The sequence below is a fragment of the Lolium perenne genome, chromosome 2 (genome assembly GCF_019359855.2).
Source record: "Lolium perenne isolate Kyuss_39 chromosome 2, Kyuss_2.0, whole genome shotgun sequence".
NCBI classification, from domain to species: domain Eukaryota; kingdom Viridiplantae; phylum Streptophyta; class Magnoliopsida; order Poales; family Poaceae; genus Lolium; species Lolium perenne.
Genome location: NC_067245.2, coordinates 190,248,223 through 190,267,064, shown reverse-complemented (window position 1 = coordinate 190,267,064; position 18,842 = coordinate 190,248,223).

Sequence of the window (18,842 nt, the reverse complement as noted above, 5' to 3'; positions counted from 1 at the left end):
CACGAACCCTCAATGCCGAAGTTAACAAGCTCCACAATAATGCTCATATTTTAGTAACCTTTAGTGTAAGATAGATCAAAAGACTAAACCAAGTACTAACATAGCATGCATACTGTCACCTTCATGCATATGTAGGAGGAATAGATCACATCAATATTATCATAGCAATAGTTAACTTCGCAATCTACAAGAGATCATGATCATAGCATAAACCAAGTACTAACACGGTGCACACACTGTCACCTTTACACACGTGCAGGAGGAATAGAACTACTTTAATAACTTTGCTAGAGTAGCACATAGATAAATTGTGATACAAACTCATATGAATCTCAATCATGTAAAGCAGCTCATGAGATCATTGTATTGAGGTACATGGGAGAGATGAACCACATAGCTACCGGTACAGCCCCGAGCCTCGATGGAGAACTACTCCCTCCTCATGGGAGCAGCAGCGGTGATGAAGATGGCGGTGGAGATGGCAGCGGTGTCGATGGAGAAGCCTTCCGGGGGCACTTCCCCGCTCCGGCAGCGTGCCGGAACAGAGATCCTGTCCCCGGATCTTGGCGTCGCGATGGCGGCGGCTGGAAGGTTTCTGTGGTTTCGTCGAACGTATCGGGGTTTTCGATCCAGGGGCTTTATATAGGCGAAGAGGCGGCGCGGGAGGGTCGAAGGGGTGACGACACCATAGGGCGGCGCGGCCAGGGCCTGGGCCGCGCCGGCCTATGGTGCAGGGGCCCGATGCCCCCCTACGGGCCTTCCGGGTGTTCTGGATGCTTCCGGTGAAAATAGGAACTTGGGCGTTGATTTCGTCCGATTCCGAGAATATTTCGTTACTAGGATTTCTGAAACCAAAAACAGCAGAAAACAGACGGCACTTCGGCATCTTGTTAATAGGTTAGTTCCAGAAAATGCACGAATATGACATAAAGTGTGCATAAAACATGTAGATAACATCAATAATGTGGCATGGAACATAAGAAATTATCGATACGTTGGAGACGTATCACTAACCAAAGACCTGTACTGAGAGGGAATGCTTCTCGTGCATCCAAACCCTTAGACCAAACCTATGCCATCAGTGTCCACCATAACTACCTATTATGTGGTATTTTGTGCCATCCCAAGTAAATACTTCATGTGCTACCTTTAAACAATTCAAAAGTTATCATCCATTATTTGTGTCAATGTTTTATAGCTCATGAGGAAGTATGTGGTGTTTTATCTTTCAATCTTGTTGGGCAACTTTCGCCAATGGACTAGTGGCTTCATCCACTTATCCTATAATTTTGCAAAAAGAGCTGGCAATGGGGTTCCCAGTCCCAAATTAATTAACTTTCGTAATTTTACAAATAGACACTCCTCCATGGTATGTGATTGTTGGACGGCACCCGAGGATTCGGTTAGCCATGGCTTGAGAAAGCAAAGGTGGGGAGGAGTGTCATCTAAATAAAACTAAAATAAAAAGACACTCCTTCATGGTATGAGATTGTTGGCAGGCACCCGAAGATTCGGTTAGCCATGGTTTGTGAAAGCAAAGGTTGGAAGGAGTGTTAACCAAAAATAAAACTTTATGGGAGCCGCTCTTTGAGAGTTTGTCTGGCAAGGGGGTTAGAGTACCCGCTACCAGTCGTTGACAACAACAAACACCTCTCAAAACTATACTTTTATGCTCTCTATATGATTTCAAAACTTGAAAAGCTCTAGCACATGATTTAATCCCTGCTTCCCTCTGCGAAGGGCCTATCTTTTATTTTCATGTTGAGTCAGTAAACCTATTCCCCTCCATCTTAAGCAAGCATTTGAGTTGTTGTGATCCAACCATCTATATTGTGATATATTTAATCATGCCTTTTATTCTTCCTTGTTTAGTACAAGTTTTATCTAATGAATATAGCTTTGAAGATTATCATTGATTATGAGGAGATTATTATGATTGAGTATGCAAATTTTGCTATAAGCCTTAATATAAGAGCGCTGCTCGATAAATAAGTACAATCTGTTAAATGTTCTCTGACCAAGAACGAAGTTTGCCATCACCAATTATGATTTCCTATGCACCTTTATTTGTGATCTCCTTTTACTTGTTTCAAGTTGAATCATATTGGGAAGTTGTTCACTAGAATGCCTTGTGTGAATTAATATGATGCTTCTAGTCCGTATTTTATTTATCGACTCTTCACTCCATAAACATGTGGTCTTCTTTACTGAGTTCAGTTTCGCTTGGGGACAAGCGAAGTCTAAGCTTGGGGGGAGTTGATACGTCCATTTTACATCACTATTTTATATCATAATTTACTGTTATTCATTGATATATTTCGTATTTGGAGATGATACTTATGTTATTTCATCTATTTTGCATGTTTCATGATTATTGGAGGATCGCGCACCGGAGTCAGGATTCTGCTGGAAAAAGCGCCATCAGAATGCAATATTTTGGAAGATCAGCAATTGACGGGAATTATACTGAAAATCCTATTTTTCCAGAAGACGGAGGTAGCCAAAAGGTGGAGCCGAGGAGGGCCGCCATGGGCCCACCTCATAGGCCGGCGCGGGCCAAGGCCTGGCCGCGCCGCCTTGTGAGGAGGGGGCCCACAGCCCCCTCTGGCCTCCTCTCCTTCGCGTACTTCTTCGTCCCGAAAACCTAAGCTCCAGAGGATAGTCGCGAATAGTCACAGCCACCTCTGCGGGGCGGAAAACACCAGAGAGAAAAGAGCTCTCCGGCGGGCAGGAATCCGCCGGGGAAATTCCCTCCCGGAGGGGGAAATCGACGCCATCGTCACCGTCATCGAGCTGGACATCATCTCCATCATCATCACCATCATCTTCATCATCATCACCGTCATCTCCACCGCTGCACATCGTCACCGCTGTAACGATTTGGGTTGGATCTTGATTGTTTGATAGGGGAAACTCTCCCGGTGTTGATTTCTACTTGTTATTGATGCTATTGAGTGAAACTATTGAACCAAGGTTTATGTTCAGATTGTTATTCATCATCATATCACCTCTGATCATGTTCCATATGATGTCTCGTGAGTAGTTCGTTTAGTTCTTGAGGACATGGGTGAAGTCTAAATGTTAGTAGTGAATTATGTTGGGTAATATTCAATGTTATGATATTGAAGTTGTGGTGTTATTCTTCTAGTGGTGTCATGTGAACGTCGACTACATGATACTTCACCTTTATGGTCCTAGGGGAATACATCTTGTATTCGTTTGCTAATTGTGGGGTTGCCGGAGTGACTGACAACACAGACCCCGTTGGTATATCGATGCAGGAGGGATAGCAGGATCTCAGAGTTTAAGGCTGTGGTTAGATTTATCTTAATTACTTTCTTGTAGTTGCGGATGCTTGCAAGGGGTATAATCACAAGTATGTATTAGTCCTAGGAAGGGTGGTGCATTAGCATAGGTTCACCCACACAACACTTATCAAAACAATGAAGATTAATCAGCTATATGAAGCGAAAGCACTAGACTAAATTCCCGTGTGTCCTCAAGAACGTTTCGTCATTATAAGTAAACAAACCGGCTTGTCCTTTGTGCTAAAAAGGATTGGGCCACTCGCTGCAATTATTTCTCTCGCATTTTACTTACTCGTACTTTATTTATCTGCTATATCAAAACCCCCTGAACACTTGTATGTGAGCATTTACAGTGAATCCTTCATCGAAACTGCTTGTCAACACCTTCTGCTCCTCGTTGGGTTCGTGATACGTCTCTGACGTATCGATAATTTCTTATGTTCCATGCCACATTATTGATGTTATCTACATGTTTTATGCACACTTTATGTCATATTCGTGCATTTTCTGGAACTAACCTATTAACAAGATGCCGAAGTGCCGATTCTTTGTTTCTGCTGTTTTTGGTTTCAGAAATCCTAGTAACGAAATATTCTCGGAATTGGACGAAATCAACGCCCAGGGTCCTATTTTGCCACGAAGCTTCCAGAAGTCCGAAGAAGAGACGAAGAGGGGCCACGAGGGGGCCACACCCTAGGGCGGCGCGCCCCCCCCCTTGGCCGCGCGGCCCTGTGGTGTGGGGCCCTCGTGCCGCCTCTTGACCTGCCCTTCCGCCTACTTAAAGCCTCCGTTGCGAAAACCCCAATACCGAGAGCCACGATACGGAAACCCTTCCAGAGACGCCGCCATCGCCGATCCCATCTCGGGGGATCCAGGAGATCGCCTCCGGCACCCTGCCGGAGAGGGGATTCATCTCCCGGAGGACTCTACGCCGCCATGGTCGCCTCCGGAGTGATGAGTGAGTAGTCTACCCCTGGACTATGGGTCCATAGCAGTAGCTAGATGGTTGTCTTCTCCCCATTGTGCTATCATTGTCGGATCTTGTGAGCTGCCTAACATGATCAAGATCGTCTATCTGTAATTCTATATGTTGCGTTTGTTGGGATGCGATGAATAGAGAATACTTGTTATGTTGATTATCAAAGCTATGTCTATGTGTTGTTTATGATCTTGCATGCTCTCTGTTATTAGTAGATGCTCTGGCCAAGTTGATGCTAGTAACTCCAAGAGGGAGTATTTATGCTCGATAGTGGGTTCATGTCTCCGTGAATCTGGAGGAGTGACAAGAACCACTAAGGTTACGGATGTGCTGTTGCCACTAGGGATAAAACATTGGTGCTATGTTCAAGGATGTAGTCACTAATTACATTACGCGCAATACTTAATGCAATTGTCTGTTGTTAGCAACTTAATACTGGAGGGGGTTCGGATGATAACCTGAAGGTGGACTTTTTAGGCATAGATGCATGCTGGATAGCGGTCTATGTACTTTGTCGTAATGCCCAATTAAATCACACTATACTCATCATGATATGTATGTGCATGGTCATGCCCTCTTTATTTGTCAATTGCCCAACTGTAATTTGTTCACCCAACATGCTGTTTATCTTATGGGAGAGACACCTCTAGTGAACTGTGGACCCTGGTCCAATTCTCTTTACTGAAATACAATCTACTGCAATACTTGTTCTACTGTTTTCTGCAAACAATCATCTTCCACACAATACGGTTAATCCTTTGTTACAGCAAGCCGGTGAGATTGACAACCTCACTATTTCGTTGGGGCAAAGTACTTTGGTTGTGTTGTGCAGGTTCCACGTTGGCGCCGGAATCCCTGGTGTTGCGCCGCACTACATCCCGCCGCCATCAACCTTCAACGTGCTTCTTGGCTCCTCCTGGTTCGATAAACCTTGGTTTCTTTCTGAGGGAAAACTTGCTGCTGTGCGCATCATACCTTCCTCTTGGGGTTCCCAACGAACGTGTGAGTTACACGCCATCAAGCTCTTTTTCTGGCGCCGTTGCCGGGGAGATCAAGACACGCTGCAAGGGGAGTCTCCACTTCTCAATCTCTTTACTTTGTTTTTGTCTTGCTTAGTTTTATTTACTACTTTGTTTGCTGCACTAAATCAAAATACAAAAAAATTAGTTGCTAGTTTTACTTTATTTGCTATCTTGTTTGCTATATCAAAAACACAAAAAAATTAGTTACTTGCATTTACTTTATCTAGTTTGCTTTATTTACTGTTGCTAAAATGGCCAACCCTGAAAATACTAAGTTGTGTGACTTCACAACCACAAATAATAATGATTTCTTATGCACGCCTATTGCTCCACCTGCTACTACAGCAGAATTCTTTGAAATTAAACCTGCTTTACTGAATCTTGTTATGCGAGAGCAATTTTCTGGTGTTAGTTCTGATGATGTTGCTGCCCATCTTAATAATTTTGTTGAACTATGTGAAATGCAAAAGTATAAAGATGTAGATGGTGACATTATAAAATTAAAATTGTTCCCTTTCTCATTAAGAGGAAGAGCTAAAGATTGGTTGCTATCTCTGCCTAAGAATAGTATTGATTCCTGGACTAAATGCAAGGATGCTTTTATTGTTAGATATTATCCCCCTGCTAAAATTATATCTTTGAGGAGTAGCATAATGAATTTTAAACAATTAGATACTGAACATGTTGCTCAAGCTTGGGAAAGAATGAAATCTCTGGTTAAAAATTGCCCAACCCATGGACTGACTACTTGGATGATCATCCAAACCTTCTATGCAGGACTAAATTTTTCTTCGCGGAATTTATTGGATTCAGCTGCTGGAGGTACCTTTATGTCCATTACTCTTGGTGAAGCAACAAAGCTTCTTGATAATATGATGATCAACTACTCTGAATGGCACACGGAAAGAGCTCCACAAGGTAAGAAGGTAAATTCTGTCGAAGAAACCTCTTCCTTGAGTGATAAGATTGATGCTATTATGTCTATGCTTGTGAATGATAGGACTAATATTGATCCTAATAATGTTCCATTAGCTTCATTGGTTGCACAAGAAGAACATGTTGATGTAAACTTCATTAAAAATAATAATTTCAACAACAATGCTTACCGGAACAATTCTAGTAACAACTATAGGCCATATCCTTATAATAATGGCAACGGCTATGGTAATTCTTATGGGAATTCTTACAACAATAATAGGAGTTCACCCCCTGGACTTGAAGCCATGCTTAAAGAATTTATTAGTACACAAACTGCTTTTAACAAATCTGTTGAAGAAAAGCTTGGGAAAATTGATATACTTGCTTCTAAAGTCGATAGTCTTGCTGCTGATGTTGATCTTTTGAAATCGAAAGTTATGCCTAATGAAAATCATCATAATAAAATTGTTACTACAGCAAATGCCATCCAAGTTAGAATTAATGAGAATATAAGATTAATGGCTGAACTGCGTGCTAGGTGGGATAGAGAAGAAAATGAAAAACTAGCTAAAGATAAGAATGTAGCTAAAGTTTGGACTATTACCACCACTAGTAATGCTAATGCTACACATGTTTCTGCACCTCCTACTAATAATAATAAAAGAATTGGTGTTAGCAATGTTTCCACTTCTAATGCAAAGCGCGAGAAACTGCCTGAAACTGCTAAAACTGCTGAAAGCGCTCGTGATAAAGCGCTGAAATTTTTTCCAACATTGGGGATGATGATCCCATTGCTTTAGATTATAATGGTTTGAATTTTGATGATTGCCACATCTCTGAAGTTATAAAGTTCTTGCAAAAACTTGCTAAAAGTCCTAATGCTAGTGCTATAAATTTGGCTTTCACGCAACATATTACAAATGCTCTCATAAAAGCTAGAGAAGAGAAACTAGAGCGCGAAGCCTCTATTCCTAAAAAGCTAGAAGATGGTTGGGAGCCCATCATTAAGATGAAGGTTAAAGATTTTGATTGTAATGCCTTATGTGATCTTGGTGCAAGTATTTCTGTTATGCCTAAGAAAGTTTATGATATGCTTGACTTGCCACCGCTGAAAAATTGTTATTTGGATGTTAATCTAGCTAATCATTCTACAAAGAAACCTTTGGGGAAAGTTGATAATGTTCGCATTACCGTTAACAATAACCTTGTCCCCGTTGATTTTGTTGTCTTGGATATTGAATGCAATGCATCTTGTCCCATTATATTGGGAAGACCTTTTCTTCGAACTGTTGGTGCTACCATTGATATGAAGGAAGGTAATATTAAATATCAATTTCCTCTCAAGAAAGGTATGGAACACTTCCCTAGAAAGAGAATGAAGTTACCTTTTGATTCTATTATGAGAACAAATTATGATGTTGACACTTCGTCTCTTGATAATACTTGATACACACTTTCTGCGCCTAGCTGAAAGGCGTTAAAGAAAAGCGCTTATGGGAGACAACCCATGTTTTTACCTACAGTACTTTGTTTTTATTTTGTGTCTTGGAAGTTGTTTACTACTGTAGCAACCTCTCCTTATCTTAGTTTAGTGTTTTATTGTGCCAAGTAAAGCCGTTGATAGAAAAGTTCATACTAGATTTGGATTACTGCGCAGAAACAGATTTCTTTGCTGTCACGAATCTGGGCTGTTTTCCCCTGTAGGCAACTCAGAAAATTATGCCAATTTACGTGAGTGATCCTCAGATATGTACGCAACTTTCATTCAATTTGAGCATTTTCATTTGAGCAAGTTTGGTGCCTCGATAAAATTCATCAATACGAACTGTTCTGTTTTGACAGATTCTGTCTTTTATTTCGCATTGCCTCTTTTGCTATGTTGGATGAATTTCTTTGATCCATTAATGTCCAGTAGCTTTATGCAATGTCCAGAAGTGTTAAGAATGATTGTGTCACCTCTGAATATGTTAATTTTTATTGTCGCTAACCCTCTAATGAGTTGTTCTAAGTTTGGTGTGGAGGAAGTTTTCAAGGATCAAGAGAGGAGTATGATGCAACATGATCAAGGAGAGTGAAAGCTCTAAGCTTGGGGATGCCCCGGTGGTTCACCCCTGCATATATCAAGAAGACTCAAGCGTCTAAGCTTGGGGATGCCCAAGGCATCCCCTTCTTCATCGACAACATTATCATGTTCCTCCCCTGAAACTATATTTTTATTCCATCACATCTTATGTGCTTTTCTTGGAGCGTCGGTTTGTTTTTGTTTTTTTGTTTTGTTTGAATAAAATGGATCCTAGCATTCACTTTATGGGAGAGAGACACGCTCCGCTGTAGCATATGGACAAGTATGTCCTTAGCTTCTACTCATAGTATTCATGGCGAAGTTTCTTCTTCGTTAAATTGTTATATGGTTGGAATTGGAAAATGATACATGTAGTAATTGCTATTAATGTCTTGGGTAATGTGATACTTGGCAATTGTTGTGCTCATGTTTAAGCTCTTGCATCATATGCTTTGCACCCATTAATGAAGAAATACATAGAGCATGCTAAAATTTGGTTTGCATATTTGGTTTCTCTAAGGTCTAGATAATTTCTAGTATTGAGTTTGAACAACAAGGAAGACGGTGTAGATTCTTATAATGTTTTAAATATGTCTTTTATGTGAGTTTTTCTGCACCGGTTCATCCTTGTGTTTGTTTCAAATAAGCCTTGCTAGCCTAAACCTTGTATCGAGAGGGAATACTTCTCATGCATCCAAAATACTTGAGCCAACCACTATGCCATTTGTGTCCACCATACCTACCTACTACATGGTATTTTCCGCCATTCCAAAGTAAATTGCTTGAGTGCTACCTTTAAAATTCCATCATTCACCTTTGCAATATATAGCTCATGGGACAAATAGCTTAAAAACTATTGTGGTATTGAATATGTAATTATGCACTTTATCTCTTATTAAGTTGCTTGTTGTGCGATAACCATGTTTACTGGGGACGCCATCAACTATTCATTGTTGAATTTCATGTGAGTTGCTATGCATGTTCGTCTTGTCTGAAGTAAGAGCGATCTACCACCCTATGGTTAAGCATGCATATTGTTAGAGAAGAACATTGGGCCGCTAACTAAAGCCATGATCCATGGTGGAAGTTTCAGTTTTGGACATATATCCTCAATCTCAAATGAGAAAATTATTAATTGTTGTTACATGCTTATGCATAAAAGAGGAGTCCATTATCTGTTGTCTATGTTGTCCCGGTATGGATGTCTAAGTTGAAGAATAATCAATAGCGAGAAATCCAATGCGAGCTTTCTCCTTAGACCTTTGTACAGGCGGCATAGAGGTACCCCTTTGTGACACTTGGTTAAAACATGTGCATTGTGATGATCCGGTAGTCCAAGCTAATTAGGACAAGGTGCGGGCACTATTAGTATACTATGCATGAGGCTTGCAACTTGTAAGATATAATTTACATGATACATATGCTTTATTACTACCGTTGACAAAATTGTTTCATGTTTTCAAAATCAAAGCTCTAGCACAAATATAGAAATCGATGCTTTTCCTCTATGGAGGACCATTCTTTTACTTTCAATGTTGAGTCAGTTCACCTATCTCTCCCCACCTCAAGAAGCAAACACTTGTGTGAACTGTGCATTGATTCCTACATATTTGCTTATTGCACTTATTATATTACTCTATGTTGACAATATCCATGAGATATACATGTTATGAGTTGAAAGCAACTGCTTAAACTTAATCTTCTTTTGTGTTGCTTCAATGCCTTTACTTTGAATTATTGCTTTATGAGTTAACTCTTATGCAAGACTTATTGATGCTTGTCTTGAAGTGCTATTCATGAAAAGTCTTTGCTTTATGATTCACTTGTTTACTCATGTCATATACATTGTTTTGATCGCTGCATTCACTACATATGCTTTACAAATAGTATGATCTGTGTTATCGTTTTACCTGCTCGGGACGAGCAGAACTAAGCTTGGGGATGCTGATACGTCTCCGACGTATCGATAATTTCTTATGTTCCATGCCACATTATTGATGTTATCTACATGTTTTATGCACACTTTATGTCATATTCGTGCATTTTCTGGAACTAACCTATTAACAAGATGCCGAAGTGCCGATTCTTTGTTTCTGCTGTTTTTGGTTTCAGAAATCCTAGTAACGAAATATTCTCGGAATTGGACGAAATCAACGCCCAGGGTCCTATTTTGCCACGAAGCTTCCAGAAGTCCGAAGAAGAGACGAAGAGGGGCCACGAGGGGGCCACACCCTAGGGTGGCGCGGCCCCCCCCCTTGGCCGCGCGGCCCTGTGGTGTGGGGCCCTCGTGCCGCCTCTTGACCTGCCCTTCCGCCTACTTAAAGCCTCTGTTGCGAAAACCCCAATACCGAGAGCCACGATACGGAAAACCTTCCAGAGACGCCGCCATCGCCGATCCCATCTCGGGGGATCCAGGAGATCGCCTCCGGCACCCTGCCGGAGAGGGGATTCATCTCCCGGAGGACTCTACGCCGCCATGGTCGCCTCCGGAGTGATGAGTGAGTAGTCTACCCCTGGACTATGGGTCCATAGCAGTAGCTAGATGGTTGTCTTCTCCCCATTGTGCTATCATTGTCGGATCTTGTGAGCTGCCTAACATGATCAAGATCATCTATCTGTAATTCTATATGTTGCATATGTTGGGATCCGATGAATAGAGAATACTTGCTATGTTGATTATCAAAGCTATGTCTATGTGTTGTTTATGATCTTGCATGCTCTCCGTTATTAGTAGATGCTCTGGCCAAGTTGATGCTAGTAACTCCAAGAGGGAGTATTTATGCTCGATAGTGGGTTCATGTCTCCGTGAATCTGGAGGAGTGACAAGAACCACTAAGGTTACGGATGTGCTGTTGCCACTAGGGATAAAACATTGGTGCTATGTTCAAGGATGTAGTCACTAATTACATTACGCGCAATACTTAATGCAATTGTCTATTGTTAGCAACTTAATACTGGAGGGGGTTCGGATGATAACCTGAAGGTGGACTTTTTAGGCATAGATGCATGCTGGATAGCGGTCTATGTACTTTGTCGTAATGCCCAATTAAATCTCACTATACTCATCATGATATGTATGTGCATGGTCATGCCCTCTTTATTTGTCAATTGCCCAACTGTAATTTGTTCACCCAACATGCTGTTTATCTTATGGGAGAGACACCTCTAGTGAACTGTGGACCCCGGTCCAATTCTCTTTACTGAAATACAATCTACTGCAATACTTGTTCTACTGTTTTCTGCAAACAATCATCTTCCACACAATACGGTTAATCCTTTGTTACAGCAAGCCGGTGAGATTGACAACCTCACTGTTTCGTTGGGGCAAAGTACTTTGGTTGTGTTGTGCAGGTTCCACGTTGGCGCCGGAATCCCTGGTGTTGCGCCGCACTACATCCCACCGCCATCAACCTTCAACGTGCTTCTTGGCTCCTCCTGGTTCGATAAACCTTGGTTTCTTTCTGAGGGAAAACTTGCTGCTGTGCGCATCATACCTTCCTCTTGGGGTTCCCAACGAACCTGTGAGTTACACGCCATCAGTTCGACACTCTTATTTATCAAAAGTACTACGATACACCCTCTATACTTGTCGGTCATCAGAAACCAAGGTTATCGAACCAGTAGGAGATGAAGGCCACGTGAAGGTTGTTGGTGGAGGAGTGTAGTGCGGCGCAACACCAGGGATTCCGGCGCCAACGTGGAACCTGCACAACACAATCACAATACTTTGCCCCAACTTAACAGTGAGGTTGTCAATCTCACCGGCTTGCTGAAAACAAAGGATTAAACGTATGGTGTGGAGAATGATGTTTGTTTGCGATGAACAACAGAGAACAGAGATTGCAGTAGATTGTATTTCAGATGTAAAAGAATGGACCGGGGTCCACAGTTCACTAGTGGTGTCTCTCCAATAAGATAAATAGCATGTTGGGTGAACAAATTACAGTTGGGCAATTGACAAATAGAGATGCACATACATATATCATGATGACTACTATGAGATTTAATTAGGGCATTACGACAAAGAACATAGACCGCTATCCAGCATGCATCTATGCCTAAAAAGTCCACCTTCGGGTTAGCATCCGCACCCCTTCCCGTATTAAGTTGCAAACAACAGACAATTGCATTAAGTAATGTGCGTAATGTAATCAACACAAATATCCTTAGACAAAGCATCGATGTTTTATCCCTAGTGGCAACAGCACATCCACAACCTTAGAACTTTCTGTCACTGTCCCAGATTCAATGGAGGCATGAACCCACTATCGAGCATAAATACTCCCTCTTGGAGTTACAAGTATCAACTTGGCCAGAGCCTCTACTAGCAACGGAGAGCATGCAAGAACATAAACAACACATATATGATAGATTGATAATCAACTTGACATAGTATTCAATATTCATCGGATCCCAACAAACGCAACATGTAGCATTACAAATAGACGATCTTGATCATGATAGGCAGCTCACAAGATCTAAACATGATAGCACAAGAGGAGAAGACAACCATCTAGCTACTGCTATGGACCCATAGTCCAAGGATGAACTACTCACGCATCAGTCCGGAGGCGGGCATGGTGATGTAGAGCCCTCCGGTGATGATTCCCCTCTCCGGCAGGGTGCCGGAGGCGATCTCCTGAATCCCCCGAGATGGGATTGGCGGCGGCGGCGTCTCTGGAACTTTTCTCGTATCGTGGCTCTCGGTGATAGGGTTTTCGCGACGGAGAGATTATATAGGCGAAGGGGCAGAGTCGGGAGGCGCCCGAGGGGCCCACCCCATAGGGCGGCGCGCCCGAGGGTGGGGCCGCGCCCCCCTAGGGTGTGGCCGCCTCGTCGCCCCTCTTCGTCTCCTCTTCGGACTTCTGGAAGGCTCCGTGCAAAATAAGACCGTGGGCTTTTGTTTCGTCCAATTCCGAGAATATTTCCTGTGTAGGATTACTGAAACCAAAAATAGCAGAAAACAGGAACTGGCGCTTCGGCATCTTGTTAATAGGTTAGTGCCAGAAAATGCATCAAAATGATATAAAGTGTATATAAAACATGTGAGTATTGTCATATAACTAGCATGGAACATAAGAAATTATAGATACGTTTGAGACGTATCACCGTGACGCTGATACAAGGGCAATACACGGGTAGGATTAGATTTTTAAACGGAGCTCTACAGCGATGGCACGGAGGAGGTGGCATGCGGGGTGCGAATATGAGATCGACGTCCACAAAGAACTGCATGAGGTGAGACCAGACGCATTAGATAGATATGAACTAGACGCGTTTAACCATGCAAAGAAGAGAAGAAATGGTCGACGACATCGACGACTACCTCAAAACTTTGACTGACCGTGTCGGACACGAACGCGAGCAATGTAGAGAAAACTAGTGTTTCTCCTTTCTGTCGTGTATAGATGGGTTCTAGGAGAGTGTGGTGGCGAAGGGAAAGACCTCGCGGTGGTCTGTGGCGTCCAGCATAGCGGGGCGGTGTGGCCGTGCCCACAGCGGCATGCATGCATGTTCGGCATTGGCATCAACATGTATGTTCAGCATTGGTCTCGGCGGTATCTCTGCTGTGTCAGTGATCGAATGAGGGGACGGGATTGAGGGTGCATCCTGACGGTGACCTAGCAGTGGCGGTGAGCATAGCAGTTCTGACCATGCCGATATCAGCATCGGCATCGTTTGGAGGCTGTGGTGCTCGAATCAAGGTGGGATTTGTTTCTTGTACGCCAAACTGAATTTGAAACAAGTTTCATGTTGAAGGTTAGGTAACGAAATTTTGTAACTAAAAATTATACTAGCGTCATGGTGAGGTTCTATTTGATAGAGCTATACGGTTGGGCAAACTTTTTTGACACTTTTTAGATAGGGTTCGTTGTTGTTACACGTATGGCATCATGTATGGCAAATTTGGGGTCATTTGGAGATGTTCGAAAAAATCACTTTGCTTAAGCGCATGCCGTGTCGTCTCACTGAAACCAGCTTTTCTAACAAGGTGATTTTTTCTACCTTCTCTAAATGACCTCAAATTTCATACAGCTGATCTTCTATACATAGATAGATAGATTGTTTCGTTTTTACATTTTTCGAACTTTTTATTTCCTTTTATAATACCCAATTGATTTTTAGGTCAAAACCTCGAAAAACAGCATCATGTATGGTATCATTTTCACCCTAAATTTCAAATTTTGTGAAACTTTCCCTTTTAGATATTCCTTGTTGTTATAGGTATGGCATCATGTATGCCAAACTTGGTTAGGTCTCACTAAAACCAGCTTTTGTAACAAGTTAGGTTTTTTCGACCTTCTCAAAAGGGATTTTTTTCTACCTTCTCTAAATGACCTCAAAAATCATACAGACGATCTTCTATACAAAGATAGGTAGATTGTTTCGTTTTTACATTTTTTTGAACTTTTATTTCCCTTTATAATACCCATTTGATTTTCAGGTCAAAACCTCGAAAGTTAACATAAGTAGATGGTGAACCCTCCCAAACTTCAAATACAGAGATATATAGATTGTTTCGTTTATCATTTTTACCATGAATAGTAATGGCTACAAGAAATCGGTGATGGTTTATCATTTTTTTGCGTGAAAAGGAATGGCTACAACAAATCGGTGATGGTTTATCATTTTTTGCGTGAAAATTAATGGCTACAACAAATCGGTGATGGTTTATCATTTTTTGCGTGAAAAGTAATGGCTACAACAAATCGGTGATGGTTTATCATTTTTTGCGTGAAAAGTAATGCCTAAAAGAGTTTATAATTTTTAGTGCGTGAAAACTAATACATAAAACCGCCCTTTAGCATACTTAGAGGGTGGAAGCTAACCGCCGACAGAGAGAGAGAGGGGTTATCCTGCCCGTTAGATCATACGATCAATGGTCGGCGGGCACGATCCGCGTGACATGAGCAAGACCAATCAGGGCAATGTTGCACGTCTGCGATAATTTGTGAAGGGAGAGGGAAAAACTGAGTAGTATCAAGAAACCAAGGGCACCCGAGTAGTAAACAGACTAAGGGATTCAAATATGAGATTTATAAAATGGAAAATGCGTGTTTTGTACAATGAAACACATCTTGGCCTACCTCAAACTATTTGCAATACAAATATACATGAGTATGAGAATTGTGGCCTCATTTAGACAAAGTATGTTTTGGAGAAAGCTGTTTTGGGAAGGGCTTATTGTGGAAAACCATGCACCTTCATAGCTACTAGGTGATTTGAGAAGTGGCAATTTGTGGTAAAACTTGATTTATCTATGATTTGAGAAGTGCCAATTTGTGGTAAAGACTCCATGAGTAAGTGCCACTCTTTTTCGGATATTTTTGCATATTAAATGACTCATTTAACTGGTTAATCCCATTTGTTGACTCTCTTTTGACCAGCACCTGAGGGTAAAACTGAGTATATTGCACTAGCCAGTATTAGCACTCAAGGGGAAAACTGCGCACACAAAAAATGCTAGTATAAGACTCGATGGTATACCTGAGTATATCTAATTTTCCAGGGTTAGACTCGAGGACGCGTGTTGCGGTGCAGAAATGGAAGACGTGCAATTGTTGACGCGTAGACGCGGGTCGCGATGCAGAAGTCAAAGACGTGCAATCGTGGACGCGGGTCGCGTTGCAGAAGTCCAAGACGTGCAAACGTGAAATGGTGGACGCGTAGGACGCGGGTCGCATTAACCACCCCTCGCCTTTACAGACGCCTCCTCGCAATATCTCTATCACTCTCACTCGCTCACGCAACGCCGCCTCTCTCACGTCCCATCATCTTCTCCAAAGCAAAAAACCCTCTCCCTCTCCTCTGCCGGCGAGATGGACAAGGAGAATGCCAATCCCATCGTCCACGACGCCGTCGGCTCCAAGCGCGACGCCTCCCTCTTCGACGACGTCCCCTCAACGGCCGTCGTCGCCGCCGCCGGTGCATCGGAGGCTGCTGCCGCCGGTGGCGGTCAGATCCCGCGGTGATGGGACCCCTATGAGGAGGTGCCGTACGTCTCGCCCCCGAACCCCTACGACAACTGCATGGAGAACGTTTGCTTCCTTTTTTGTTCCCCATTTCTTTTTGAACCCTATTTTTGCTGGTGTAGATGGATCTGTAGATGGATGAGTATTGGGTTAATATTTGCGCCGATTTTATTCCATTTTGTTTTGATCCCTTCTTGATTTCGTTTAAGATTTGGGGTTCGGCCGTTTGGTTAATTTATGCAAGTAATAATGGGATCTCAATCAGTTAATTTATGTAAGTAATAATGAGATCTCAATCAGTTATTTTATGCACGAATCAAAAGATATCAACCGTTTAATTTTGCAAATAATCTGGAATGTGTTCAAGTTCAGATCTGGAATCTGTTTCTTTGCCTATGATGAATCGTTGGGCACAAATTTTTACAGGGAGGGTTCAACGAACCATTGCTGTGTACAAATCTGTTGTGCATGAGTTTTGGTTCGCTAACACCATCCCTGTAGATATATAATCATGTCCACTCTAACTGATGCTGCCTCTGTTTTTCCTGACTTTGTTATCATGCACGTTAGTCATCGTTGCAACTCATTCACTCATAGTTTCCGTTTGATATGGATGAGGTGTCTGGCAGCGACGTCGGCAGCGACGACGAGGACCAGCACACCAAGACTCGTCAGGTGCTGCGGAGGCTGCAGGTCGGCCAGTACATCTCCTACTTCGCCAAGGGTGTCTATAGGTGCCCCTTCTGCACTAGGCGACTCGGTGGCACTGACTTCAACTGCTTTCTCACGCATTCCGAGGACATCGGCAACACCTTCCCCAAGGTCGGCGCGACAGTGAACGTTTACTCCTTCCGCGCCAAGCACAAGGCACTCGACATGCACCTCCGCAACTTCCAGCGGGTGGAGATCTCCGTCGGGCGCATGCCTCCGCTCAAGCCCAAGGCTCCCAAGGGGAGCAACAAGTGGAGGCAGAGCCAGATGGGGTAGGCGGAGTTCTGGACGTGTGCTGCTACTGCCTCCTATTTTATTTTTAGCTAGGGATCCCTTGTTGTTATGTTGTTAGTATGATGGTGTTGTGAAGAACCTCGAACCTGTTACTATGTTTGGCTGCTGTATGCAGCTTATTATCTAGGGAGGGATCCCTATTATCTATCCCTATTCTACTATATGACTGTGTAAATTTATCGTACATTACCCTGTAGATTTGCTTCTAGATTTAACTACATACATATGGACCAGAGGGAGTACTAGATTTGCTGCCATATTGGGCAAACAACGAGGGCCAAAAGGCACAAATAATTGAAGAAAGACAGAAATGCAAGCTTCTCTAGATTTGATACTAATTAGGTGAAAAAAGACAGAGAGAAAGAGGGGGAAAAGGTACTCTTAAAAATGCTAATTTGGACCGAGAGAGACAGAACCCAGCTCCTGCTCACGTGCAACCAAACACGGTCTCGTCCTGTCCCACGTGGTCCCTTTCTACCAACCCCACGCGACGCGGCCCCACACGACGCGGCCCCACACGTCAGCACGGAACGGTCAACTAAACGGGACTCCTGCCGTCTGAGCTCCTTCTGCGGGTTTCAAACAAGGACTTGGGTAAAACTGAGAAAAAACTAAGGAGCTGGGGAAAACTGAGTACAACTAAGGACCCGAGGGCACGGAAATAGAAAACCCTATTTAAATTTGTATTACCAAAGAGTTTTTTTTTATAGAAGTCAGTCATATATCTCTTTAGATTTTCCTGGCCTTCTATCAAACCCTCATCATTTAAACTTACAATCAAGGTTTTCCTTCTCCTCCCATTTGCCTTGGAGTGATAATATCTAGTGTTATTACCCCCTCTAGCATTTCTTTTTCTTTTGCTCTCTGCATCCACTTATTTTCCTCTTTTTTAATGATTGTTTACATCTCTGATTGTAGTAGACCATATAACTCCCCCTTTTTATCAATTTCATCTAGTTGGGTGGCTAGAGCTCCTCTCTTCCTCTTATATTCCCCCTCAATATTTAGATTCCATCCTTTCAAGGTTTTCCTCAAGCATTCAAATCTCTTTTGCCATACATCAATGTTCCTATCCCCACAGTATGTTTTGTTTCACACCCCATTTATTACTTCTTTGAGACCAGGTCTTAAGAACCAGCAGTTTTCAAATCTGAAAATAGTCTGAGTCCTGGGCATGGCTCGTGATTTGATCAAAATGGGGGTGTGATCAGATAGTTCACTTGGTAGAGTTGTTGCACCCACCAATGGGAATTTTTGCTCCTATAATGGGGAAACTAGGACTCTATCCAATAATTCATAGGTGGGATCTTCATAGTTTTTACACCAAAGTGAATTTCCTGCCTGAAAGAGTTATTTTCATTAAACCATCCTGTTCAATTACAGCATTAAAAAGAGGACTCCATCTATTATATCCCTCTGATTTATTTTTCTCACTCTCTTTTCTGGTCTTATTAAAATCTCCAGTGATTAAAATGGGGTGTGTGGATTTCCTAATGACATTTACCAGTTCTACTAAGAAGTTGGCTTTGCTATCTTGTTGTGCATCTTCATACACCACCACTAAATTCCATATGA